This window comes from Sinohyriopsis cumingii, chromosome 16 (assembly GCF_028554795.1).
Source record: "Sinohyriopsis cumingii isolate HCF-2022 chromosome 16, ASM2855479v2, whole genome shotgun sequence".
NCBI lineage: Eukaryota > Metazoa > Mollusca > Bivalvia > Unionida > Unionidae > Sinohyriopsis > Sinohyriopsis cumingii.
The window spans coordinates 3,969,420-3,994,900 of NC_142976.1; the positions used below are offsets into that span (position 1 = coordinate 3,969,420).

General features: G+C 35.0%; 1 long non-coding RNA gene across 1 annotated transcript in view; it reads right to left on the minus strand.

Annotated features, from left to right (window-relative positions):
* Nucleotides 1-2,412: 2,412 nt before the first annotated feature.
* The window catches only part of LOC149779842 (uncharacterized), a 53,279-nt gene continuing 30,210 nt past the window's right edge, over nucleotides 2,413-25,481 (minus strand). Inside the window, exon 2 of the long non-coding RNA XR_016414946.1 lies at nucleotides 2,413-4,343. This is a non-coding gene — a long non-coding RNA (uncharacterized LOC149779842). The remainder of the gene's footprint in view (nucleotides 4,344-25,481) is intronic.

Consider the following 25,481-nt stretch of genomic DNA (forward strand, 5'->3'; position numbering starts at 1 on the left):
TTACTTTTAAAGAAATTTGGCTGCTTGTCCCTGGTGAGTAAATTATCCAAAGAAGAAGCTGCCGGTCGTGAGACAGACGTATATATCTCTCATGTATTACATGTTTTCATATTTTACAAACGAAGTGCTTGCCTCAGGCACACTAATGCTCCGAACATATTCAATTTTGCCCATCAATGAGCCATTGTTTTGCATACATTGTCTGAGCTGACTTTCCTCTTAATATCGTGATTTCGTACACTTTGGGGGATGGGGTGGGGGCAAAAGCAATGTCTCCAGGGAAAGAAACCATCGTTATAAAGTTGCTCTGCTCAAGACGTGTCTTGTTAAAGAAGTAAGACAGCTGCATCCTTTGTCCAGTATTTTGTACAGCGAAATGGCAATAGATTGCAAGTTATAAGGTAAATGGATTTCTTTATAGAACTCAGGATATTAAGTGTTTTAGTGGTTTGTTTGTCAGATAAATACAATAATGTTCGTATGCAAGCGATTAACCCACCGAACAGTGAAGTAGAGGACATAACATTCATTTGTTTCAACAATAAAACATTTTGACTTGATTATCAAATTAGTAAAGCACGCCAAAATATTTAGCTGAGCCAGGAAATTGCATTTTATGAGGATCCTATTCTTGAGATATTTTTTTTTTTTTTTGCTGATGCTTGCAAGCATGGTTGAATCTGTGAAATGTTTCTTGCATGGAAGGAAAAATGGTCCTTAACAATGATCTTCCATCACTGGAAGATGCCAGTTACAAAAGCAGATATAATGTTGGATTGTCCTTTACTGTTGGGTATTTACGATATTCTCTTTCTGATCCTTTTCTGTTATATTTGTACCATACTTCGCTAAACTTTTATAAAATTAGGTTTTTCATTTAATACATCGTATGTTCTCAGCATTGCAATCAGAGGTGATAATATAACTTCAAAGTATCATAAATATATGATAATTAGGCCTTCCTGCTTCTTTTGGGATTTGAAAGCTGTTTCTCAAACAACGGGAATCTTCACAAGTTAATAAATAAAAGTAAATACATTTTGAGATAATTCAGTTCCTAATGATTCCATTTTATTTGAATTATTTGTATCTCATTAATCTAGATGAGCTGTTTAAAATATGCCTCAATTTTCCAGCTGAGCAGAAAACCCAAAAGGAGTTGAGTAATCGGTCTCGTAAACAGTTGTCTGAATATATTTTTATGTATATCTATATTTTTTCTAATTCCTGGTACATGGCTTTATCTAATTTTTGTCATTTATTTTCATGGCTGTAAAACGTAGAGAATATCTTTAATTAGATCTTGCTTACGTGACATGAGTTATTTATGAGCGTAGCGTAGATAGGATCTATAAATAGATGATTACGTATGTGGTATGTGTTGACAATTGTTAACAATAAACTTAATAATAAGACTTAATGGGGCCATTAGATTAATTTCTCATTGGCTGATGGGGTTTCGAGATTTCTAGAAGACTTCAGTAACTTCCCATTGGTTGGGGTAGGATACATGAATAGAACAATTCGAGGCAAAATGAGTAGTAAGATCCGTCACGTGGGGTGTATCGTGAAATATAGTCGTAATAGAAGGTGTATATAAGGAGGGAACCAGGCAATAAGATTAATTCCTATTTTGGAATCAGGCTTATTTATTGTGTTCCTGGAGTAAGTCTGCAGACACGTTTCATGTTGTAATCAGACACGATTTGTGAGGAAAACATTTGTTGGACTGTTCAGTGGAAATAAGAAAGTGCTCATTATTTGGACAGTAATATTATTCTGGAACTGTTGTGAATGATTCAAAGACGTTCTGGACGACGCCATCTTGACAACGTCACAATTTTGGGCGAACCAGTACATTTCCGGTTTGAAATTTATATGGAACTTTCAATTTATTTGGTCTTTGATAGAACTTTGCCAGGAATATTTTGGATTCACTTCATAATACACAAGTTCCTCTCACATTTTCATTTATAACTTTGATAATTAAATCATTTGTTAAGTTTTTACAAAACATGTTGGTCTTGCTTCTTTCTGTTACTTAGTTTGTGACCATATATATATATATATATATATATATATATATATATATATATATATATATATATATATATATATATATATATATAATGGAAGGGACTGGTCCTGTTGCACACTTCATCGCCTCAGTTTCAGAACGAAACAAAGGATTGAACTTGCCTTCTTGATGATAGTGTCGTATCGTTAAAGAACTGCTCATCATACAAGAGAATTTGTCTTAAGGAAGTAACGTTTAACAAATACTGCAGCGATGCGTGATGATGTCGGAGAATAAAATAATTATTTAAGGTTTGTACAAAATAAATGAATTGCACTGCATTGTTTAAAATATTTAGAAAAAAAGAAACAAATGTGAATAAAAAAACTCAAAAGTAAAAGTTATAAATGTTTATAAGCAGTTTTGTTATATATTTTCATTTTTACTTCATTACCATGTCCATTTTACACGAAAATTTGTATCCATGTAAATGATATTTAAAGAAAAAACCTTTGTCGCATAAATATAGTCGGTTTCAAAGTGATGGTGGAGGGTAGAGAGGGTATAATGTAAAGTCAATAGAAATTACAAATGAAGTAGTCTTGTCGTCACGTGCAAAAAGTATTGCTACTGATGTGAGTTACTTGCTTTCATTTGATTTCTTTATGAATTAGATCTTTTCTCATATATATGGAATGTGTCCCTTCTTTTCACTGTCTTGTATGAAAACAGCTATGTGTATAGCATGCATGAACTACCAGTCTAAACTCACATCCGACCAAGAATCGCATAGACTGGGATTTGGCGTGTCGCTGTCTACCCCCTTCGTCAACTACTTATGATTCCGACCTAACATGCACCAACAGATCAGGATCAACGTTGTTAATCTGATTATTATAATGCAGTATATCTGGGTGCGCGTTGCGCATTTAATGTTACGTCGTTCTCAAAGCGCACTTTATGTACATTTAAACACGTTAGTCCGGATTATGTAGACATTCACCTGTCAGTCACCAAGTTTATTTCTAACCCTACACGATCGCACATGCATATTTGTGGATTTCATCCTAAGTAACAGGGGCGTAGCTACCGTATAGCAAGATTATGCAAAGCAGAAGGGCACACAAATTACTTTTGTACACTATAGATTAGGCAGGGTCCCATCTCTACGCTTCGCATGGGGGCCCGCATAGGGACCTAAATATCCTAGTTGCGCCAGAAACAATGATGCATTTTTTATAGCTAGGATATATCTGATTGTAGATCTAATTGTCTTGATAAGATCTGACATTTTCAAGGACCCCATTTTATCTTCCGTGTACTTTGATCTTCCTGCATGGATAAAGCGTGATTTCTCCATGCAGGAAATACATTTATAGCGAATTTAGAAATGAGGTCATGCCACTTTAAACTGGTGTGATAACATGACCGCTACATACATATCAGTTGACTAATTTCAAATACATGTATTTGTTTTATAACACAGCATAACGAAACCAGAGGCCCAAGTGGGTCCCTGTCACAAGATAGTATGACTGTTTTAACCGAGAAGGAACTGGAACAGGAACATATGCAAAGACCAGTCATCAACATAATACATACAAAATATAAAAAAAGAAAATGAATACAGATTTACTATGTTATGAGCAACTTCTGACACCTAGTTTACATTCCTGTCATTGAAATGTATTGCACGTTTTCTCTGAATTCATAAGCTCTTAGAATATAACGATTATACGCTATCAATTCTACAATAGGGAACTCTTTTGTCCTCATAACAAGTGTAAGACTATTTTATTCACACAACAAACATGAAATTATGTTGTTCACATATCGTGTAAGGCAACAGACATGAACTTACGCTGTTCATATATCGTGTAAGGTAACAGACATGAAATTATGCTGTTCATATATCGTGTAAGGTAACAGACATGAAATTATGCTGTTCACATATCGTGTAAGGCAACAGACATGAAATTATGCTGTTCATATATCGTGTAAGGTAACAGACATGAAATTATGCTGTTCACATATCGTGTAAGGTAACAGACATGAACTTACGATGTTCATATAGTAGAGATGGAACTATTATATTTTGCTGCTCATATGAAAGTCATGAAATATGAAATTGTGATGTTCACATTATAGAGTTGAATATGCCCTATTCCTCTTTAACAGGGCAACGAATGCTGGAGCGTGTCGTCAAAAGGTTGCACTATCAGACCACATAACACTAGACTTTGTTGAACACATCTTTAGCATAGCCCACTCCCTATACAGGTTACACTCTGATTCCAATGACAAACACATCAAATCAGCTGAAATGCTGAAATAAATAATGATAACATGGGTTACAATCTTTATAGCGCACCATGATACAAACACTATTATAAATGTTATGTATGCGTGAACAAGATAATACCTAGTGTGAGCATCAAAAACTGTTCTAACTTCAGAACAATTGTATATAATTGCATGATAACTAAGTCAACTATTGATCTATCTACAAATAAGAACAATTGAAAGAAGTTAATAGAAGCTGGAACCAGTTAAAGTATTACTATATACGTCGTGCATAATTCATACCATATCACATCAATGTCAATTCCGATAGGAATATGACTGTAAAATGAAAACATATACAATTAAATCTTACATCACCGTGCTGTGGGAAATGTTACTGACAACTGAAATCTACTAAACATTCCATGTCTTACAACACAGAACAAAATACTCTGTCAGATGATATAATAAAAAAGAAACATATATGATTAGTGATACATGTGCTGTACACTGTCGTGAAGGTTATTTGTGTATGTATTTTTTCAAATCTGATAAACGTACACTGTCGTGAAGGTTATTTGTGTATGTATTTTTTCAAACTGATAGATGTACACTGTCGTGAAGGTTATTTGTGTATGTATTTTTTTTAAAGCTGATAGATATACACTGTCGTGAAGGTTATTTCTGCATGTATTGTTTTTAAAGCTGATAGATGTACACTGTCGTGAAGGTTATTTGTGTATGTATTTTATTCAACACGCAATAATGACCTAGTTTTTCTGGGCAGAGCCACTGTAAGATATTTTGCTTTACAGACCTTTTTATTTTGTTCAGAAAACATCGGTAAACTGGATAGTTCCCTGACAAAACTCGTTGTTTTGTCGTGAAGGAGAAATCATTCTGACAATGCATCCTGCTACATGCATATCTTGAAAGATTCAGACCCCATAAGCACATACATGGCGCGAACCGCAGACTGAAAATCCACGCAGCCAAGTAAAAGAGTTCATAATGACGACAACTAGCCTGTGCCGCAGTAAGCAGGTCATCTTTTGTATGAGTTAAACTATAAACATCATGAATGCTCCATACATCTAAAACGTATAGCAAGTAATGCGCGCGTAATTACGAAAATTGCAACATGACCCACTGTGTATTTACTTTAAAATTCAATAAAATGGCCGCTTAGTACACATAGTTCCGTGACAACCCGAATTTGTTCACCTGCCTGACATCGGCAAACATTAATAACAGCTCGCCCAGTAGTATGGGTCAATTATGGCAGCCATAGTAGTAAATGGGGCCACCCTAGGGACAATGGGAATTACCATTAAAAACACCCCTGGGCCACTCTAGGGACAATGGAAATTTAACATGGGGAAAATTGCTGGGCCACTCTAGGGACAATGGGAATTTAACATAGAGTTTGGGCTTGTCTAGGGACAAGGGGAATTGAACATGGGAATAGAGTTTGGGCTTGTCTAGGGACAAGGGGAATTGAACATGGGGAATAGAGTTTGGGTCTGTCTAGGGACAAGGGGAATTGAACATATGGAAATTGAACATGGTGGGTCTGTATAGCGTCAAGGGGAATTGAACATGGTGGGATTGTCTAGGGACAATGATGGTAGAGGGTCAAACACAACAGAGACAGAAACATACATACACTAGTACAAGCGTGAGATTTATATATAAAGCATTACCAAGACCTGAAATCTTGCTGGGGTGTTCAAAAATTTGCATAATTGTAATGATGCTATAAATAGCTATAATCAAGGAAATGCTCAACGACAAAATGGATGTGACTAAAAGTAACGCTAAAATGACGAAATTGTCCCAGAATTTAAAGGAAAATAAACATATCCCCGAAAATTAAGTTACAATGGTTTAGACTAAAATGGATAAAATTAGTAACTACTTACAATATCAACTTCTGTGACGATCGTGAATAAATACCTATGTATCTATAATCAGCTGAAATTCCTATGAAATCCCACTATCTATTTATAGCTCCAACTTGTGGGTTTTTCCTTTGGAAAATCCCACTATCTTTTTATAGCCTCAGCTTGAGTGACGTTCCTGTTTATGAATCCTAGTATATATGTATAGCTACAAAATGTGGAAATCCCCAAGTCGATATTTACAGTCTCAAAATTTCCAGCGTCAGTGACGTCACTGTACTGAACACTAGGGGATAAATGTCAACAGTGTTGCAAGTGGCTGACCTGAATACACGCTACTGCAGGTAGGTAGGTAGAGTGTATCTGATAGGGATAAAGTGAGTTTTTATAGGGACAAACAGAGACCAATACACACACACACACACACACACACACACAACGTACGCGCGCAGACATACGCACACAAACACACACACACACACACACACACAGAGGGAAGAGGAAAAAACAAACCCCAAATATATTATCAATACAGAAGGGAGATAACACAAACCCCAAATAAACTATCAACACAAACGTACGCGAACGCATACAAACCCCAAATATACTATTCACACAACGTCGCTAACGCATACAAACCCCAAATATGCTATCCACACTCGGGAGGAAGAAGAAAAAACAACCAAATATACGATCTACACAACGTACGCGAACACACACACACACACACACACACACACACACACACACACACACACGCACACACAGAGGGAAGAGGAAAAAACAAACCCCAAATATACTATCAACACAGAAGGGAGATAATACAAACCCCAAATAAACTATCCACACAAACGTACGCGAACGCATACAAACCACAAATATACTATCAACACAGAAGGGAGATAATACAAACCCCAAATAAACTATCCACACAAACGTACGCGAACGCATACAAACCACAAATATACTATCAACACAGAAATGAGATAATACAAACCCCAAATAAACTATCCACACAAACGTACGCGAACACATAGAAACCCAAATATACTATCAACACAGAAGGGAGATAATACAAACCCCAAATAAACTATCCACGCAAACGTACGCGAACGCATACAAACCCCAAATATGCTATCTACACTCGGGAGGAAGAAGAAAAAAACAACCAAATATACGATCTACACAACGTACGCGAACAAACACACACACACACATACACACACACAGAGGGAAGAGGCAAAAACAAACCCCAAATATACTATCAACACAGAAGGGAGATAATACAAACCCCAAATAAACTATCCACACAAACGTACGCGAACGCATACAAACCCCAAATATACTATCAACACAGAGTGAAGAAGAAAAAGTTTTTTGAAAGCACCTAAGCCCTCACCTGCAATGACCAACTCTGCCAAACACCTACACCCCACCCCCACTCCCAACACTACAAAACCCATTTAACCCGTTATTTTATGGCATCAGTGTGTGATGTAGGAAACATCAAGACACAAAATGATGGATGAATAGACTGACTATTGTTTACCGACTTGCATGCCTAAAGAGCGTGCGTGAAGGAAAACATCCTTCCATTTCAATTCTAACTAAAACATGATCCAGAGGGATAGAGAGAGGTGAAAGAGCACAATTTCATAAAGTGTGAGTAAAAACAAAACACGCCATCCTTATTATACAATGTCAAGACCAAGAGACACTTACGTTTTCTTTCTGGTCTATTCTCTTTTAGAAGGTAGTATGAAATTTCACATCAGGGCCAACGCATCGGCTCACATTGTCAATTTTTCCATTTCCATGTCTTTACTGGCACAAGTTCTTCATCATCTTCAATTTCTTCTTCTTCTGAATCCATCTTCTCTGTTTCGTCTTGTTTTTGTTTCTTCTCTTTTCTCGTAGGGCACTCTGAATTCCAGTGTCCTTTCTCCTGACAACGATATTAGGTATCTTGACTTTTGTCTCTCTTTCTTAGACGAAGCAGGTATTCTGGAGACAAATACCCATTTACCTTTGCAGATATAGCAAACTTCATTAGCACTTACACACTTTCGTATGACTCTCATCAAATCAACGATCAAAAGAGTAAGTTTTGTTGCCACTTTCGCATGTGAATTATGCTTTCGTATAACTTTTAGCAAATATTTGACCAGCAGGTCGATCTGTGCTGACTCTTCCATCTTCTTGATCGTTTGAGAGCGGAATGAATACTCTGACGCTAAGACACTCTCCTTATATACAGGGACCTGCTGCGTATGAAACCTAGTCAAATGTAATTTTGCAATAAGATGAAACGATTTCATTGAGGAAGTAAAAAGCAATGATGTACCGTATCGCCTCACACAAAACCTGAAGTGTTAGTTCAAATCCGTGTCAGCGATTTCGAAGACGACATAACTGAGCTTTAATCAATGCTCTCCAATTATGCCACAAAACCACGAGTCCTGATTCACGCAAAAAGAAATTTCGTTCGGTCCATAAAAAATAGTATCATATCTGAGAAACGCAAAAAGGAACTTCCAGAAAACTGAGAAAGACGGCTTACACCTACAACGTAAATGTATGAGTTCAAGTAGTGCGTAAAACTTAGTCAAATTAAATTTTTACAGTCAAGACGAAACGATCTCTTTTCGAACAAGAAAGCAGACACCAAGCGACAATGGCGACCCGTGTCACACAACACTTTTCAAAATGTATATTATCAGAGGTTTGTTCTAGCGATCTGCACGGTTAAATTAAATGTTGATGTATTTTGCAATAAGACGGACACAATTTCCATGGGATCGCCCATGGTACGAATGTTCGTGCATTAGTTTAATTTTTAAAAATATTTTTTTTATATAAATCGCCTATAGGATAGACCCAGTAAAGCATGGCCATTCTCGTCACTGTCTGAATAGCTACTCAAGTCAATTCGAAGCGAACGCGGTAAGAAAATAAGTATAGCCAATGAAATGGCTTACAACGGGTGATGCATTGTTTTGTTCTAGGACTGTGTGGCATAATAATCCCTATGTTCTTGCGTTGTTACCATTACAATGCAGACAGACTGAAATGTGAACTTACAAGCCCTCTTTGTGTGTGTTGTACCATTTCCTCTTACCACATCAAAATACTGAGCGTCACAGTATTGGTTCGCGTTTTCAAACTGACCATTTTTTTTATATCTCACTTAAACATTTCGACATAAACACTCGCACTCACATCGGTAGAGTCAGAACAGACGTGTTACAGTATTGAGGGGCATGTTATCTTTTCGTTTTCAAACTAATAAATTTGGGGCTTGTATGAAGTAAAGAACCGAAAGTACAGTGAAACTCAAGGATGATGACCCAATCTGTCTGTCTATTGATGCGTGTATTTACTTAAGAAGAAATATGACCTCTAAAACACAAAGAGAACGGCAAGCATGATTAGATCAAACACAACGATGTTTTCCTTCACGCCCGTGTAATTTAGAGTTTCAATCGTCTTTGAAGACAAACTTGGTCTCCTTTTGTAGGGCTTGAAATAATAAAAGAAACTGAAAAATCTTAAGCACTTTGCTATAGATAATTTCATCAACAGACTAAACAACATAAATACCGTTACAACAATAGAAAGCCTTAAATCTTCTATCAAAAAGAAATGCATGAAAAAAATTAAAGATTAACGATAACTAACCAATGAATCCGAATTTAACAAAGGCAATGACATGTGAAGAAATGCCTCTCACTTTGGAAAGGTAGGCGAATGTACTCTGTCATGCACCATCAACTTGAAAAAAATTATAAACAGAGAGAAACCTGAATTCAAAATTCAGTTGTTTCTTTTTCTTCAAAATTGTTTCGTTTCTTTTTTCTTTTTTTTGGAACAAATCTAAGCACTAATATAGAGTGGAAAAGGGAAAATGCACATACAAGCTTTGATATTTCTGAAAAAAGGAGGGGATATTCCTAACGTTCATAACCACCTATATATGCTTGGACTTGTCTGTGACTTATCCACAAAACAAGATGTACATATTTCTGGTCAAGCTGCAAGTGTGTGCGTGTTTTTGAAAATGGTAAAAATGGGATATACAATTTTCTCGTGACACTTATAAAGTGAAGAGTCTGTGCAAGTGTCAAAAGCCAAAGTCACATAAGTTTTGTATTTTGTACGGCTTGTAAAGATTTCCACTTTAGAAAATGTGAAGTATCACAAGTTATTATCACAAACAGAAGTGGAATATAGGGGCTTGCAAGAAAGAAAATAACCCAGACAGTTGGTGTCATCAAGAGTGCTAGAGACGGTACCCGAACTTGCTTGCTTGCTTACTTGAATTAAAGTGATTTTCGCTCTAATGGAGCATATATCACTGGTTTAATAACGCACCGCGTGATTTTTAATTACTCCTGTGGAAGGAAAGAGAGCCTCATCCCCCCAGGCTTTTATGTACTCACAGACTACTTTTAAATTTAGCCAATCAGGTGTAGGACTAACTAGTCCTTAACAACCTCACTGAAAGGCTTTAAACATGAGTGGGAATTGTCTCACCACACACTCATTTTTCTGTCCGAGCGTGGTAAAGGAGGAAAAAGGTGCTCAGCAAGACAGCCATGGATGTTAAGTACTCACCAAAACGCTAGCCCGTACTTATTTCAAATCAAGTCGTGTCACCAAAAAAGACGACGTGTACGACATCAAAGGCATTGTCAAACGCAGAATGCCTCAGTGCTAACTGGCTAGGTCTGCATTTCTTGCTCCCGCTGCTGTTGCGTATATTTCTTCCCTCCACACCGAGTTCTGGGCCTAATTCTTTAAATTTCGTTGTACCCGAACTTACATTATCCATATTATCACCAACAAAAAAAAACAAAAAAGAAACGCACAGACCTAAAAGAAACACTCACTCACTTTTTACAGAACATTACTATTTTTAAAATTTTGATAAGCGACGGAAACGAACAACTTAGAGTCACACTTTCTAACCAAGATAAAGAAATCATGTGCTGATAGACTCACTTCTGTATTTTTTCTTCTAACTGACTAACATATCATAGGCAATGGAATGTTATTTCTTTTCGAGAGTATGGGGTAGCCCTGAAATTTTTTTGGGGAACTTGAAGCGATCGCGTACGTTGTGTAGATCGCATATTTTTTGTTTTTCTTCTTCTTCCTCCCGAGTGTGGATAGTATATTTGCGGTTTGTATGCGTTAGCGACGTTGTGTGGATAGTATATTTGGGGTTTGTATGCGTTCGCGTACGTTTGTGTGGATAGTTTATTTGGGGTTTGTATTATCTCCCTTCTGTGTTGATAGTATATTTGGGGTTTGTATGCGTTCGCGTACGTTTGTGTGGATAGTTTATTTGGGGTTTGTATTATCTCCCTTCTGTGTTGATAGTATATTTGGGGTTTGTTTTTGCCTCTTCCCTCTGTGTGTGTGTATGTGTGTGTGTGTGTTTGTTCGCGTACGTTGTGTAGATCGTATATTTGGTTGTTTTTTTCTTCTTCCTCCCGAGTGTGGATAGCATATTTGGGGTTTGTATGCGTTCGCGTACGTTTGTGTGGATAGTTTATTTGGGGTTTGTATTATCTCCCTTCTGTGTTGATAGTATATTTGGGTTTCTATGTGTTCGCGTACGTTTGTGTGGATAGTTTATTTGGGGTTTGTATTATCTCCCTTCTGTGTTGATAGTATATTTGTGGTTTGTATGCGTTCGCGTACGTTTGTGTGGATAGTTTATTTGGGGTTTGTATTATCTCCCTTCTGTGTTGATAGTATATTTGGGGTTTGTTTTTTCCTCTTCTCTCTGCGTGTGTGTGTGTGTGTGTGTGTGTGTGTGTGTTCGCGTACGTTGTGTAGATCGTATATTTGGTTGTTTTTTCTTCTTCCTCCCGAGTGTGGATAGCATATTTGGGGTTTGTATGCGTTAGCGACGTTGTGTGAATAGTATATTTGGGGTTTGTATGCGTTCGCGTACGTTTGTGTTGATAGTTTATTTGGGGTTTGTGTTATCTCCCTTCTGTATTGATAGTATATTTGGGGTTTGTTTTTTCCTCTTCCCTCTGTGTGTGTGTGTGTGTGTGTGTGTGTGTTTGTGTGCGTATGTCTGCGCGCGTACGTTGTGTGTGTGTGTGTGTGTGTGTATTGGTCTCTGTTTGTCCCTATAAAAACTCACTTTATCCCTATCAGATACACTCTACCTACCTACCTGCAGTAGCGTGTATTCAGGTCAGCCACTTGCAACACTGTTGACATTTATCCCCTAGTGTTCAGTACAGTGACGTCACTGACGCTGGAAATTTTGAGACTATAAATATCGACTTGGGGATTTCCACATTTTGTAGCTATACATATATACTAGGATTCATAAACAGGAACGTCACTCAAGCTGAGGCTATAAAAAGATAGTGGGATTTTCCAAAGGAAAAACCCACAAGTTGGAGCTATAAATAGATAGTGGGATTTCATAGGAATTTCAGCTGATTATAGATACATAGGTATTTATTCACGATCGTCACAGAAGTTGATATTGTAAGTAGTTACTAATTTTATCCATTTTAGTCTAAACCATTGTAACTTAATTTTCGGGGATATGTCTATTTTCCTTTAAATTCTGGGACAATTTCGTCATTTTAGCGTTACTTTTAGTCACATCCATTTTGTCGTTGAGCATTTCCTTGATTATAGCTATTTATAGCATCATTACAATTATGCAAATTTTTGAACACCCCAGCAAGATTTCAGGTCTTGGTAATGCTTTATATATAAATCTCACGCTTGTACTAGTGTATGTATGTTTCTGTCTCTGTTGTGTTTGACCCTCTACCATCATTGTCCCTAGACAATCCCACCATGTTCAATTCCCCTTGACGCTATACAGACCCACCATGTTCAATTTCCATATGTTCAATTCCCCTTGTCCCTAGACAGACCCAAACTCTATTCCCCATGTTCAATTCCCCTTGTCCCTAGACAAGCCCAAACTCTATTCCCATGTTCAATTCCCCTTGTCCCTAGACAAGCCCAAACTCTATTCCCCATGTTCAATTCCCCTTGTCCCTAGACAAGCCCAAACTCTATGTTAAATTCCCATTGTCCCTAGAGTGGCCCAGCAATTTTCCCCATGTTAAATTTCCATTGTCCCTAGAGTGGCCCAGGGGTGTTTTTAATGGTAATTCCCATTGTCCCTAGGGTGGCCCCATTTACTACTAGCCATATTTGATAGCATTTTGAAATCAGTTGTGTAACTTTAGTGGGACTTGATGTCAGAATGGTTGTGTACAATATGGTCAAGGTTTGTCGATAAGTTTTTGAGAAGTCGTTAAAAAGTTTATTTCTGTTTTTGTTTTAGGATGCAGGTCCGTGGTATAAGGCCACTTAGCTCTCTGTCTAGGTGAACACTAAAATGAATTCATGTATTATCAAAATGATTTCTCAATTCAAAGTCTACTGGAAAAATCATTCCAGATTCCTGAAAATTATATATGTGAGTAGTATCTAGTTGCTTTGAATCACATACAATTATACATATAATACGTTCATTACACGTAATGTCTACAGCTGATAAGCAAATAGCACAGCAAAAGAGACGCAGTGTTACAGTCGCAAACTTAAACTATGATGAATGTACTGCAAAATTAAAACTTTGACACACACTAATTACAATTAGTACAAATATTTATATATATATATAAAAAAACTGGTCTTAGTGTCCCGTCTTTGATCGAACATATCTATTCCACTATTATTATTATTATTTTATTATTTTATTATTATAACTTTCGAGAAGACTCGTCTACTGAATTTTTGTCTAGCTTGAAATGCCAGTTATCAAAACGTTTAACCTACTTCGGATTTCTTATAAATTTCTTCTCTGTATACATCATCCCGAGATACTAAAACACTGGAGCAGTCTTGAATAAGGGAACTAACTCAGACATACTACCGATAAAAATGCTTTGGAAATCCAATTTACCAAAACAGAAGTTAAAATTTAACATTTTTCATCTGCAGCCTTCTTCGTGCCTCCTTTAATGTACTTTTTCATATTATTTTGTCATTTTACTAAATTTTGAAAATATTTAATCTAACACAGTTTTAACCTACTAGCCACCAGTACAGCTGTGTGAATTCAATGCAAGGAGGCTCTCTACCCTTGTTGAAGGTTCTGAATACATGCATTCTTATAATATCAACCAGTAAAAAATCTGATTTTGTTTTAACATCAGTTGTACCCTAAAACAGGAATGGCTAGCTATCAAAAGCAATGATATCAGTCAAACATGTGAGGTACTGGTACTGACTGGATGGGAAATTACATGCTACGGTTTACAGGTTACGTTTTATTAAACCGAACTCCTTTTTCTACATATTTGGAACTTAATTTATGTATTTAGTTATTTATCATATTAGAATAGCAATCAAGACACGGTTCGCTCCATGCAAATCAAACCGATTAATACAGGGTCTGGTATGTACAAATCAAAAGCGATCAGTGTTGTGTGCAACATAAGTAGCGAGCAATACACAGTTTGCTATGTACAAATCACATAGCGACCAATACACTGCTCGTTGTGCTCAAATCGATAGCGATCAATACATAGCTTACTGTATAAAATCAAATGGCAATTAATATATGGTAGGCTATTGTAAAAATCAATAACGATCAATATAGAGTTGCTGTGTACAAATCAACACACCGTTGCTTTGTACAAATTAAATATTGATATATACACGGTTAATATGCTCAAATCAAATAGTAATCAATACAGGACCGCCCCAGTGGCCGGGTGGTTAGTGCATCCGCCTCGGATGCGGAAAGTCGTGAGTTCATTCCCCGGCCGAGTCATACCAAAGACTTACAAAAATGGTACATACAGCTGCCTCGCTTGGCGCTCAGCATTAAAAGGTTAGTGTTAGGACTGGTCGGCCTGGTGTCAGGATAATGTGACTGGGTGGAACATCATGCTACATGTCTGAGGCAAGATGCCCCAATGCCAGACATCACTAATAAACTGCCACACTACATACATCGTAGCGAATTGACTGAAAAATTGTTAAAGCTACGTTAAAATCCAAATCACTCACACACACACGCAATCAGTACACGACTGTCTATATATAATAGACACTTTGCTATGTACAAATCGGTAGCAATTGCTACACTGTTTGTTATTTATAAATAAAAAGCAATCAAAAAACGGGTTTGTTATGTATATACTTCTGTTGGAGTACTCGTGGAATACCTTAAACATGCCGATTCACACTCACGTCACTTGCTCCGAAGAATGTTTTCACACAGACAACCATGTATGCTGTATTAGTGCTCAGCAACCACAACCACATGAATTAGCTGCATTAGATACCTTTTAAGTGTACTGACACAGAATAGTAAATTTACAAAAGAACATGAATTCAAATTTTATTACGGGAACTATAAAGGCAAACATGTCGCAGAAAATGAGTTCAATGAGTTCAATATAATAACATAATCATTGGAGCAAACAAGTTTTGGATTGAGTCCATGTAACCAGTAGAGAGTAGCAGCCCTCAAGTTTCGTGACTGTATATACTACATTATCAGAGAAATGGGACAAAAAAGTAGGTCACCGTGACCTACATTTACCTGTTGTGAGTAGTACCCCTCAACAGGAATACAATCATTAAGTTTAATAATTTTATATAATCAGATAAACAAGTAAAAACTTAAATGTAATCGCAGGGTCTGAAAAGTAGTTCACAGTGACTTATTGTTTGTGTTGAAAAGTATTTCAAAGATGAATATACCTATCAAGTCTCATGAATGCACGCACAACTACTAGAGAATGAAAGTAGTTCACTGTCACCTCCTTTTGCCCTTGATAAGCAATGATATCCACGATCAATACATCCATCAAAGTTCATGATTACATATAGTAGTGTCAGAAAAGCTGAACAAAATGCAAAAACTTAACATGGACGCCTACGCCAGCAAGAACAATAACAGCGACAACAAAAACGCCGTCAGGAAAGTTATATTTTTGTTTTGCAAATGCCTGATTAGTAAGACAAAATCTTACAACACGCATAAGAGACTAAGCTCATGTACCAATGGCGCAGGAAAGTGACATTTAACATTATTTGGTCGCCTCGCGCACATAACGAGATTGGGAAAGAGGTGGTTCAGACAAGAACTCAGACTTTGATATTAGACTGAGAAAGACAACTCAGTAACATCGATATACACTAACGAAAACCACATTAGAGGTAGATGATAACTAATACACAGCTACACAAAGAATCCATAGGTATAAAACTAATGTACAGCTACACAAAGAATCCATACGTATGGAATAAATGTACAACTACACAAAGAATCCATACGTATGGAAATAATGTACAGCTACACAAAGAATCCATACGTATGGAATTAATGTACAGCTACACAAAGAATCCATACGTATGGAAATAATGTACAGCTACACAAAGAATCCATACGTATGGAATTAATATACAACTACACAAAGAATCCATACGTATGGGATTAATGTACAGCTACACAAAGAATCCATACGTATGGAATCAATGTACAGCTACACAGTGAATCCATACGTATGGAATTAATGTACAGCTACACAAAGAATCCATACGTATGGAATTAATGTACAGCTACACAAAGAATCCGTACTTATGGAATTAATGTACAGCTACACAGTGAATCCATACGTATGGAATTAATGTACAGCTACACAAAGAATCCATACGCATTGCAATAATGTACAACTACACAAACAATCCATACGTCTGGAAATAATGTACAACTAGACAAAGAATCCATACATATGGAAATAATGTACAGCTACACAAAGAATCCATGCATATGGAAATAATGTACAACTACACAAAGAATCCATACGTATGGAAATAATGTATAAATACACAAAGAAGTCTAATTTTAGTTTAATATGCAGTTTTGCACAATGTTATTTAATTTGATTCTTTTTTTAAAATTCTATGCTACTTTCATGTAATATGAAAATAAACTAATTTTACGAATTTTCTTGTATGCATGAAATATTTTGCTCTGTATAAATGGGGTATGTGATGATCGCGCCTATTCATATTCTTGTATATTTGTTACTTAATGTTTCTTGAACTTTAATCATGTTTTTAAAGTTGAATAAAGTTTTATTTATTAACTAATAGGACGATGCAGGGTCTTTGTTTTCTTAATACGACTTGAGTCAAATAACCCCATTCAGATTGTTCGCTGATATTGTTTCATTATATAACTTCAGAAAGCATTTCACCGATAGTTTGGTCTCTTTTGAAGCAAGTGTAGTATTTATGCTTACCAAAGGTGTCCGTAAAATTATATTTTGTTGACGTACATGCAAATCTATAAGTGTTCTATATTTAGGCTACCGTTTATCATCACACGCCACGTCAACCATATTGCATAGTCAATACATGTAAAGGTCAGGATAAGCAGTCCAAGAGAAAGATGTTATATTCCATCTATCTTCTATCTGTCTTTTCCACTTTGATTGGTGAGGCTAAAGATGCCGACAAGAGAGTTTTATTGTCCGGGGAACCCGACCTAATTCAGCTGGTTTAAACAATGAGAGCGGAAATTGCAGCACTGACCGTCGGTGTGTACAACCTGACCACAAGAATCAACGAGCTCGAAAACGGTACTTTATCCAAGTTTTATAGGCAATATTTTTTAGTTTTTCGTGAATGCAAATCATTCTATTTATATATACATGGTACCAATGAATTGTAATACGTTTAAATGCAGGTTAAAGTAATAAAGATACAATATAAAATAAAAAGTCTGTATGTATTTCTTATGTCACGTGTTTAGAGTCAAAGAAACAGTAAAAATAAAGAAAATATGAACTTATGGTTTTAAGAATCAAATCCAAAAATAATCCAAGAATAATGCAAGAATAAACTTTCTGAAGTCCTAATAACAAATTGTTCTACTGATTTCAAGTTCAAATCCCACGAAGAATCCACGATGGAAGACGATAACGTATGCTAAAATATGTAATGTTGAAGTCTACAGTCCCTTGTAGAAACAAGAATTATCACTCCGGTTTCGGATATTTGAATAAAGTTTTATTAAAAAACTGTCCTTGTTCAACCATTTCACACGAGCACACGTATTTTCCAGAAAAATAACAGAATTAATCCTTTTGAATCAAAGTAATTTGAAATAACTCCAAACAGCACAACACACAACTTCCAGTGTAAGAGAACGCCCAGCTGCAACTGAGAATAATTCTTCAAAACAGAGCTTATATCGTCTCCTAAAACGCAAACAAGGGGTCACGTGATCATTTTATAGAAGCTTATAGAAATTAGGTACTTGTTAAAAGTCACGGACACCCAGTGTGACCCTGACGAAAACCAATCATTTGACTCTACGAAATATTTTTTTTTTTACATCTTAAACACGAAGACCCATATTGACCTCGACAATAACCAATCATTTTAAAATAAAATAGAACTTGTTTACGTGGTTGCCAAAAAATTTGAAACAAGGCCTGGATGTAGATCAACACCTGGTGTTTATAAAACGAACAGTCAAGGTCAAACTATTATCTGAAAAAAGTATAATCTCTAGTGAATAAATTTACATTAGAATATCATGTAATACATTTTTTTATATATATAAAAACTGGCAGACAATTTATATATTAAATCAGATATAATTAAATCAAATAAACATAACAATATTCATATCAACTTTTTTATTTGGTGTTTATTACTTTTCTTATATATGTGAATGTAATTACCATCGACCATTTCCCCCCAGCTTTTGTCCTATAGGAGGAAACAGAGTAAATTGGATGATTTAGTTACCACTCTCTCAAGAAAGTGCTAGTAACATTTCTTACTATGTTGTTTTGTACATATTTTTTATTTATTAAAATTCTAGTAGTTACTAAACACAAATTATGCATGAGATGAAAACTAAATAAAAATATTCAACTATTTGCTTGGACACAAGATATTTCATGTGCATGATGAGAAAAATGATGTTCTTGATTGTGACAAAATATAGTTACCGTATATAGTCGCATATAAGTCGAATCAAACTGCAGCCAACATAGACCCAGATCTACAGATGCAGTAAAGTGTGGCAGATATTGATCTATGCATTTTGAAGTTAAACTCACTTATAAGCGATTATATATGGTTTTGTAGGCTTTAACATATTTTCTATCAACAGTTGTAACAAAATACTAAATGAACAGACAGTGTGATGTGTGAGGCTAATTTAACCAGACTGGTATACGTTCTTCGTAATGTAAATGGATTTCTCTCAAGAATACCACCTTAACTGTATATAGAACTTGTTTCAAATGTAATTACATTTGTCCGCACAAGTCTAAACAAAATCTACATATTTCGTGTAAAAATGAAGCACTCCCAAAGAACCGTGTCAGCGATATTTTTTGCTATCGCTGAAAAATTGAACATGAAAAAAGTCTTCTGATGATTATCAGCTGTTAAATTGTGTATTTTGTAAACCGTAACTGGACAGCTTTATAAAACGTAAACCCTAATAAGACAGCTTTATAAAATGTAAACCCTAATAGGACAGCTTTATAAAATGTAAACCCTAATAGGACAGCTTGATAAAACGTTTAACTTTAACAGAACAGCTTTATAAAACGTAAACCTTAAAAGGACAGCTTTACAAAACGTAAACCGTAACAGGACAGCTTTATAAAACGTAAACCTTAACAGGACAGATTTGTGAAACGTAAACGTGACAGATTGACGGAAAATATCATATTTTTGATATGGTATTCAAACAAAAAACAACAAATATAGGGATGAGTTAATATGTTAAATCTCAGACAGATAACCAGGAAACCATTTTTATTCTAAGATGTAGTAACACTGGAATTTATTAATTGTTCTTTTATCCAGGTTCGTCGCAACTTGGAACAAATCCATTCCGTTTCATGGCATCCTTGTAAAAAAATCTGATTAGCTGTTCAGAAAATCAGCACAGTGTTTGACGTATCCAATCTAAACGTTGGTAACGGGTACAGCACACTTACAGAAGCTCCTGTCTCTGGAATGTACCAGTTCAGCTTGGCCTTGTCTTTCGAAAACTTGGGTTTTCGCGTGTTTATTTAAAGAAGTTTGATTCTCGTCGTATTGATACAATCGGTCTTCTGAATGCCAATGACACTGATATTGGGCACGAAAGGAGTAGCTGCGTTCTCACGCATTTATACCAGAGAGGTGTCGTCTGGGTTGTGTGTGCCATAGTTGAATCTCCTATCATGGGATATTACGACATAAAATCTCACTTTTCAGGATTCTTTGTGAGTAACTGAAAGAATGGGAAAATGACATTACACGTTCAGAACTAGTCTGAGACACACTGGTTTAAGTTTATTGGATCTTCATTTAGGGTTGGAGCATTAGCATAAAACATATAAAAACAAACTCAAATGAGATTTTCTTACCCACCTATGACATGAACTGTAAGGGACCGAACATTTATTTTTCTTTCGGGAATGTGCTGGGATATTTTTCAAGACAACAAATGTACCGTCGTCCCCAAATAACTTAAAAATAAAAATAATTTTTATTTTCTTGCTCGTCTGTGCCTAATATCGTCAAGAAAGCAACTTTGTAAACATTGCATACCAAGACAAGGATCCTAAAGACAGGTACTCAAGCATACACATGTTCAAGACAGGTACTCAAGTATACACATGTGCAAGACATGTACTCAAACATACACATGTGCAAGACATGTACTCAAGCATACACATGTGCAAGACATGTACTCAAGCATACACACGTGCAAGAGTTAAAGAAAACGAATGCGCACTACACTGAATTTTAATTCATGCATATATATATTTCACATTACGTATACGTCTGGTTGTATGCTGCAATCACTGAACTAAATGCTTTAATTCATACAATTTTTCCGTCAACAAAATGTGCAAGACAATAATGAAATCTAGCAGGGGTATGCAGAAAATTAACCAAGATAAGAGAAAACATAGCAAATTGTATAAAATGTATTTCCAGCTTTTGAGAAATATCTCCAAAGAGTAAAAAGAGCAGCTGTTTTATTTATATTTCGCAGGGAATTCTATAAAAATCATGCAGCTGAACTAAACCTTTTTTTAACCATACCTGATTTTTCTAGACATTCTTACTATATTTATACACTCTAAAACTATTTACAAGATTGCATTTTAAAAACAGAATGAATAAATTAGTCTAATACCATTTAGAATTTTGAGTGTCAAAAGTTATTTATTAAAGTGATCTAATACCATTCAGAGTTTTGAGTGTCAAAAGCTATTTATTAAAGTGATCTAATACCATTTAGAGTTTTGAGTGTCAAAAAAGCTATTTATTAAAGTGTCTAATATCATTTATAGTTTTGAGTGTCAAAAGCTATTTATTAAAGTGATCTAATACCATTTAGAGTTTTGAGTGTCAAAAGCTATTTATTAAAGTGGTCTAATATCATTTATAACATGCTATCCCAATTTGAGTAATTTTATATTTCCAACTGACAAAAATGTCATTCGACTGAATTACTGGCATATGTCCAATTAAGAGCAACACTTATATATGTATGCCTATACGTGTATAAATGTATGAATGCTTGTACGCATGAGCACACGAGTAAACAACAGGTACTCAAGTATACACATGTGCAAGACATGTACTCAAACATACACATGTGCAAGACATGTACTCAAGCATACACATGTGCAAGACATGTACTCAAGCATACACACGTGCAAGAGTTAAAGAAAACGAATGCGCACTACACTGAATTTTAATTCATGCATATATATATTTCACATTACGTATACATCTGGTTGTATGCTGCAATCACTGAACTAAATGCTTTAATTCATACAATTTTTCCGTCAACAAAATGTGCAAGACAATAATGAAATCTAGCAGGGGTATGCAGAAAATTAACCAAGATAAGAGAAAACATAGCAAATTGTATAAAATGTATTTCCAGCTTTTGAGAAATATCTCCAAAGAGTAAAAAGAGCAGCTGTTTTATTTATATTTCGCAGGGAATTCTATAAAAATCATGCAGCTGAACTAAACCTTTTTTTAACCATACCTGATTTTTCTAGACATTCTTACTATATTTATACACTCTAAAACTATTTACAAGATTGCATTTTAAAAACAGAATGAATAAATTAGTCTAATACCATTTAGAATTTTGAGTGTCAAAAGTTATTTATTAAAGTGATCTAATACCATTCAGAGTTTTGAGTGTCAAAAGCTATTTATTAAAGTGATCTAATACCATTTAGAGTTTTGAGTGTCAAAAAAGCTATTTATTAAAGTGTCTAATATCATTTATAGTTTTGAGTGTCAAAAGCTATTTATTAAAGTGATCTAATACCATTTAGAGTTTTGAGTGTCAAAAGCTATTTATTAAAGTGGTCTAATATCATTTATAACATGCTATCCCAATTTGAGTAATTTTATATTTCCAACTGACAAAAATGTCATTCGACTGAATTACTGGCATATGTCCAATTAAGAGCAACACTTATATATGTATGCCTATACGTGTATAAATGTATGAATGCTTGTACGCATGAGCACACGAGTAAACAACAGGTACTCAAGTATACACATGTGCAAGACATGTACTCAAACATACACATGTGCAAGACATGTACTCAAGCATACACATGTGCAAGACATGTACTCAAGCATACACACGTGCAAGAGTTAAAGAAAACGAATGCGCACTACACTGAATTTTAATTCATGCATATATATATTTCACATTACGTATACATCTGGTTGTATGCTGCAATCACTGAACTATAACTAGTTCTTTAAAAATGAAATTGAATTTGTAATTAATTATCAATATAACATGATTAATTATTTATAAAATACTTGATAGTAACCGTAATGCACACCATATTTGTATTATATTTTTATTAAATAAATTGAGTTCTGATAACCACTTTCACAGCTATAAAGATTATACTAGTGTATATGTTGATTACATTTATCTTTGTATTCTTTTTTTTTTTTTTTTTTTTTTTGTGTAATTTATTTTCTTTTCTTCTAATAAGCGTGTATTATACATAATACTAATGTTACTAAAACTGTTTATCTCTATTTGTTAATAAATGGTATATATATATATATATATATATATATATATATATATATATATATATATATATATATATATATATCTGTGTGTGTGTGTGTCTCTGCAGCTACCTTACTTTTGTGATCACTGGAATGTAATGTGATGCCCAGTCTTACAGAGTTTACACGATGATTTCATCCAGAACTCCATATTTACCTGATCTGTATTGAAATTATTTAGTGTATAGCTTTAACATTGTATTTTTTCAACTTTAAAATCATTACATCATTTCCCCAGATGTATGCCAAATTAACCAGCAAATTACCCCAGTCACGAGAAACTTGCGAGCATGTTCTCATCTATTATTTTCTGTATATTTTTTGCACTGTTGTTCTTTTCTTTACCTCTATTCACAATGCCAGTAACACAGTGTTGTAAAATTGGAGTCCTAAATTTGATTCTTCCATATCTTGTCTTCACAGAAAATGCTATCATTGGAGAAAAGCTACAACAGAATAAAATTTCTAATAACAGTATAGAATCTCCATCGGGGAATTTAGCAATCGTTGAATGCTTAACGTCAAAAGGCATGACAATCAACATCACCAATACGTCTCGAAATTTGTTGTATAGGCAACTAAATGCGGTTGCTCCAATGCCACATACTCTTCGTGGGGATATTAAAACAAACCCGAGACCTAACTAGGGTAATAAAATTTCTTTCCTTCCTTTAAATATTAGAAGCATCTGACAAAAACGTCATTATTTGGAAAGTAAAGCTGAGAATGTTTCAATTGTATGCTTTAGCGAAACACATCTAAATTCTAGCATTCATTTGGATAGTTTAAAACTCGATCGTATTAAAGAACCATTTAGAAAAGATAGAAACTGTCATGGAGGCAGCATCATGGTATAAGTTTCTAATTAGCTATTTCGCTAGAGTCTGAACGATTAAAACCTTGGTTGTCATGACAGTGAGCTAATGTGGATTACGATTATTTTACCCTCGCATAAATTAGTCTTAGAGATAAGATAGAGATTAAAGTACTCTCCAAGCAATTTCTGGGAAATTTTTGACGTTTCAATTATTATCGTTAGTGACACGTATAAACATATTATTATTAATAATATTATTATTATTGGGGACTACAACAATGACTTATTTGTACCTTCTATTACTACAAATTTAGTTAATTTAATGGCAAGATACAGCCTAAAAAATCTGACAAGAAATTCTACACAAGAATCTGACAAGAAATCTGTTACCAAAACCTTGCTTGATCCAATCGTTGTAAGTACTGGTACAAATATACTTCATACAAACATTTTAAGAATTGATAGAGAATTTAGTGACTATGATGCTCCTAATATAGCGAACAGTGTAAATGTGCACCTCCATGCGACTTATATGCGCCGTGTCTGGATTTACAGCCAAGCTGATTTTAACAGATTTAACGCTCCGAATACCGGAAATGGGTAACTCCTTTGCTAACACCAAGAGATATTGATGTGGTAACTGATATATTCACAACCAACTTATCAGAATTCTCAACTTTATGTATTCATAGTAAAACTGTAACAAGCCGATAAACCGTGGAAGTATGATAAGGAAAATAGACATATCATACACATTTGCCCCCAATCGTGGTAGACCAATTGACTGGAATAAATTAAATCAAATCTAGAAAAAGTAAGAAACATAAAAAGTAAGCTATAATGCAATATATGGATAATATCTTTTAGATTCTGAAAAAATGCTCCTAAAATATTTTGAAAAATGACAAAATCACTTTTGAGAGAAAGAAATCATTCAAATTCTATTCCACCACTGAGAGATACAATAAATAATGAAAAGAAAAGCCTAACTTATTAAATTATTATTTTACTTCAGTTTAAAGTATTCCTTATTATAACGTTCTTCTCCCTATTATTGTGCATTACGGTTACTATCAAGTATTTTATAAATAATTAATCATGTTATATTGATAATTAATTACAAATTCAATTTCATTTTTAAAGAACTAGTTATAGTTCAGTGATTGCAGCATACAACCAGATGTATACGTAATGTGAAATATTCACAAGATTCTTGTATTGAATTTTATGATCGATCAAAAGCTTTAGATCTGGTCTGGCACAGAGGCTTATTATTTAAAATGAACAAGTACGG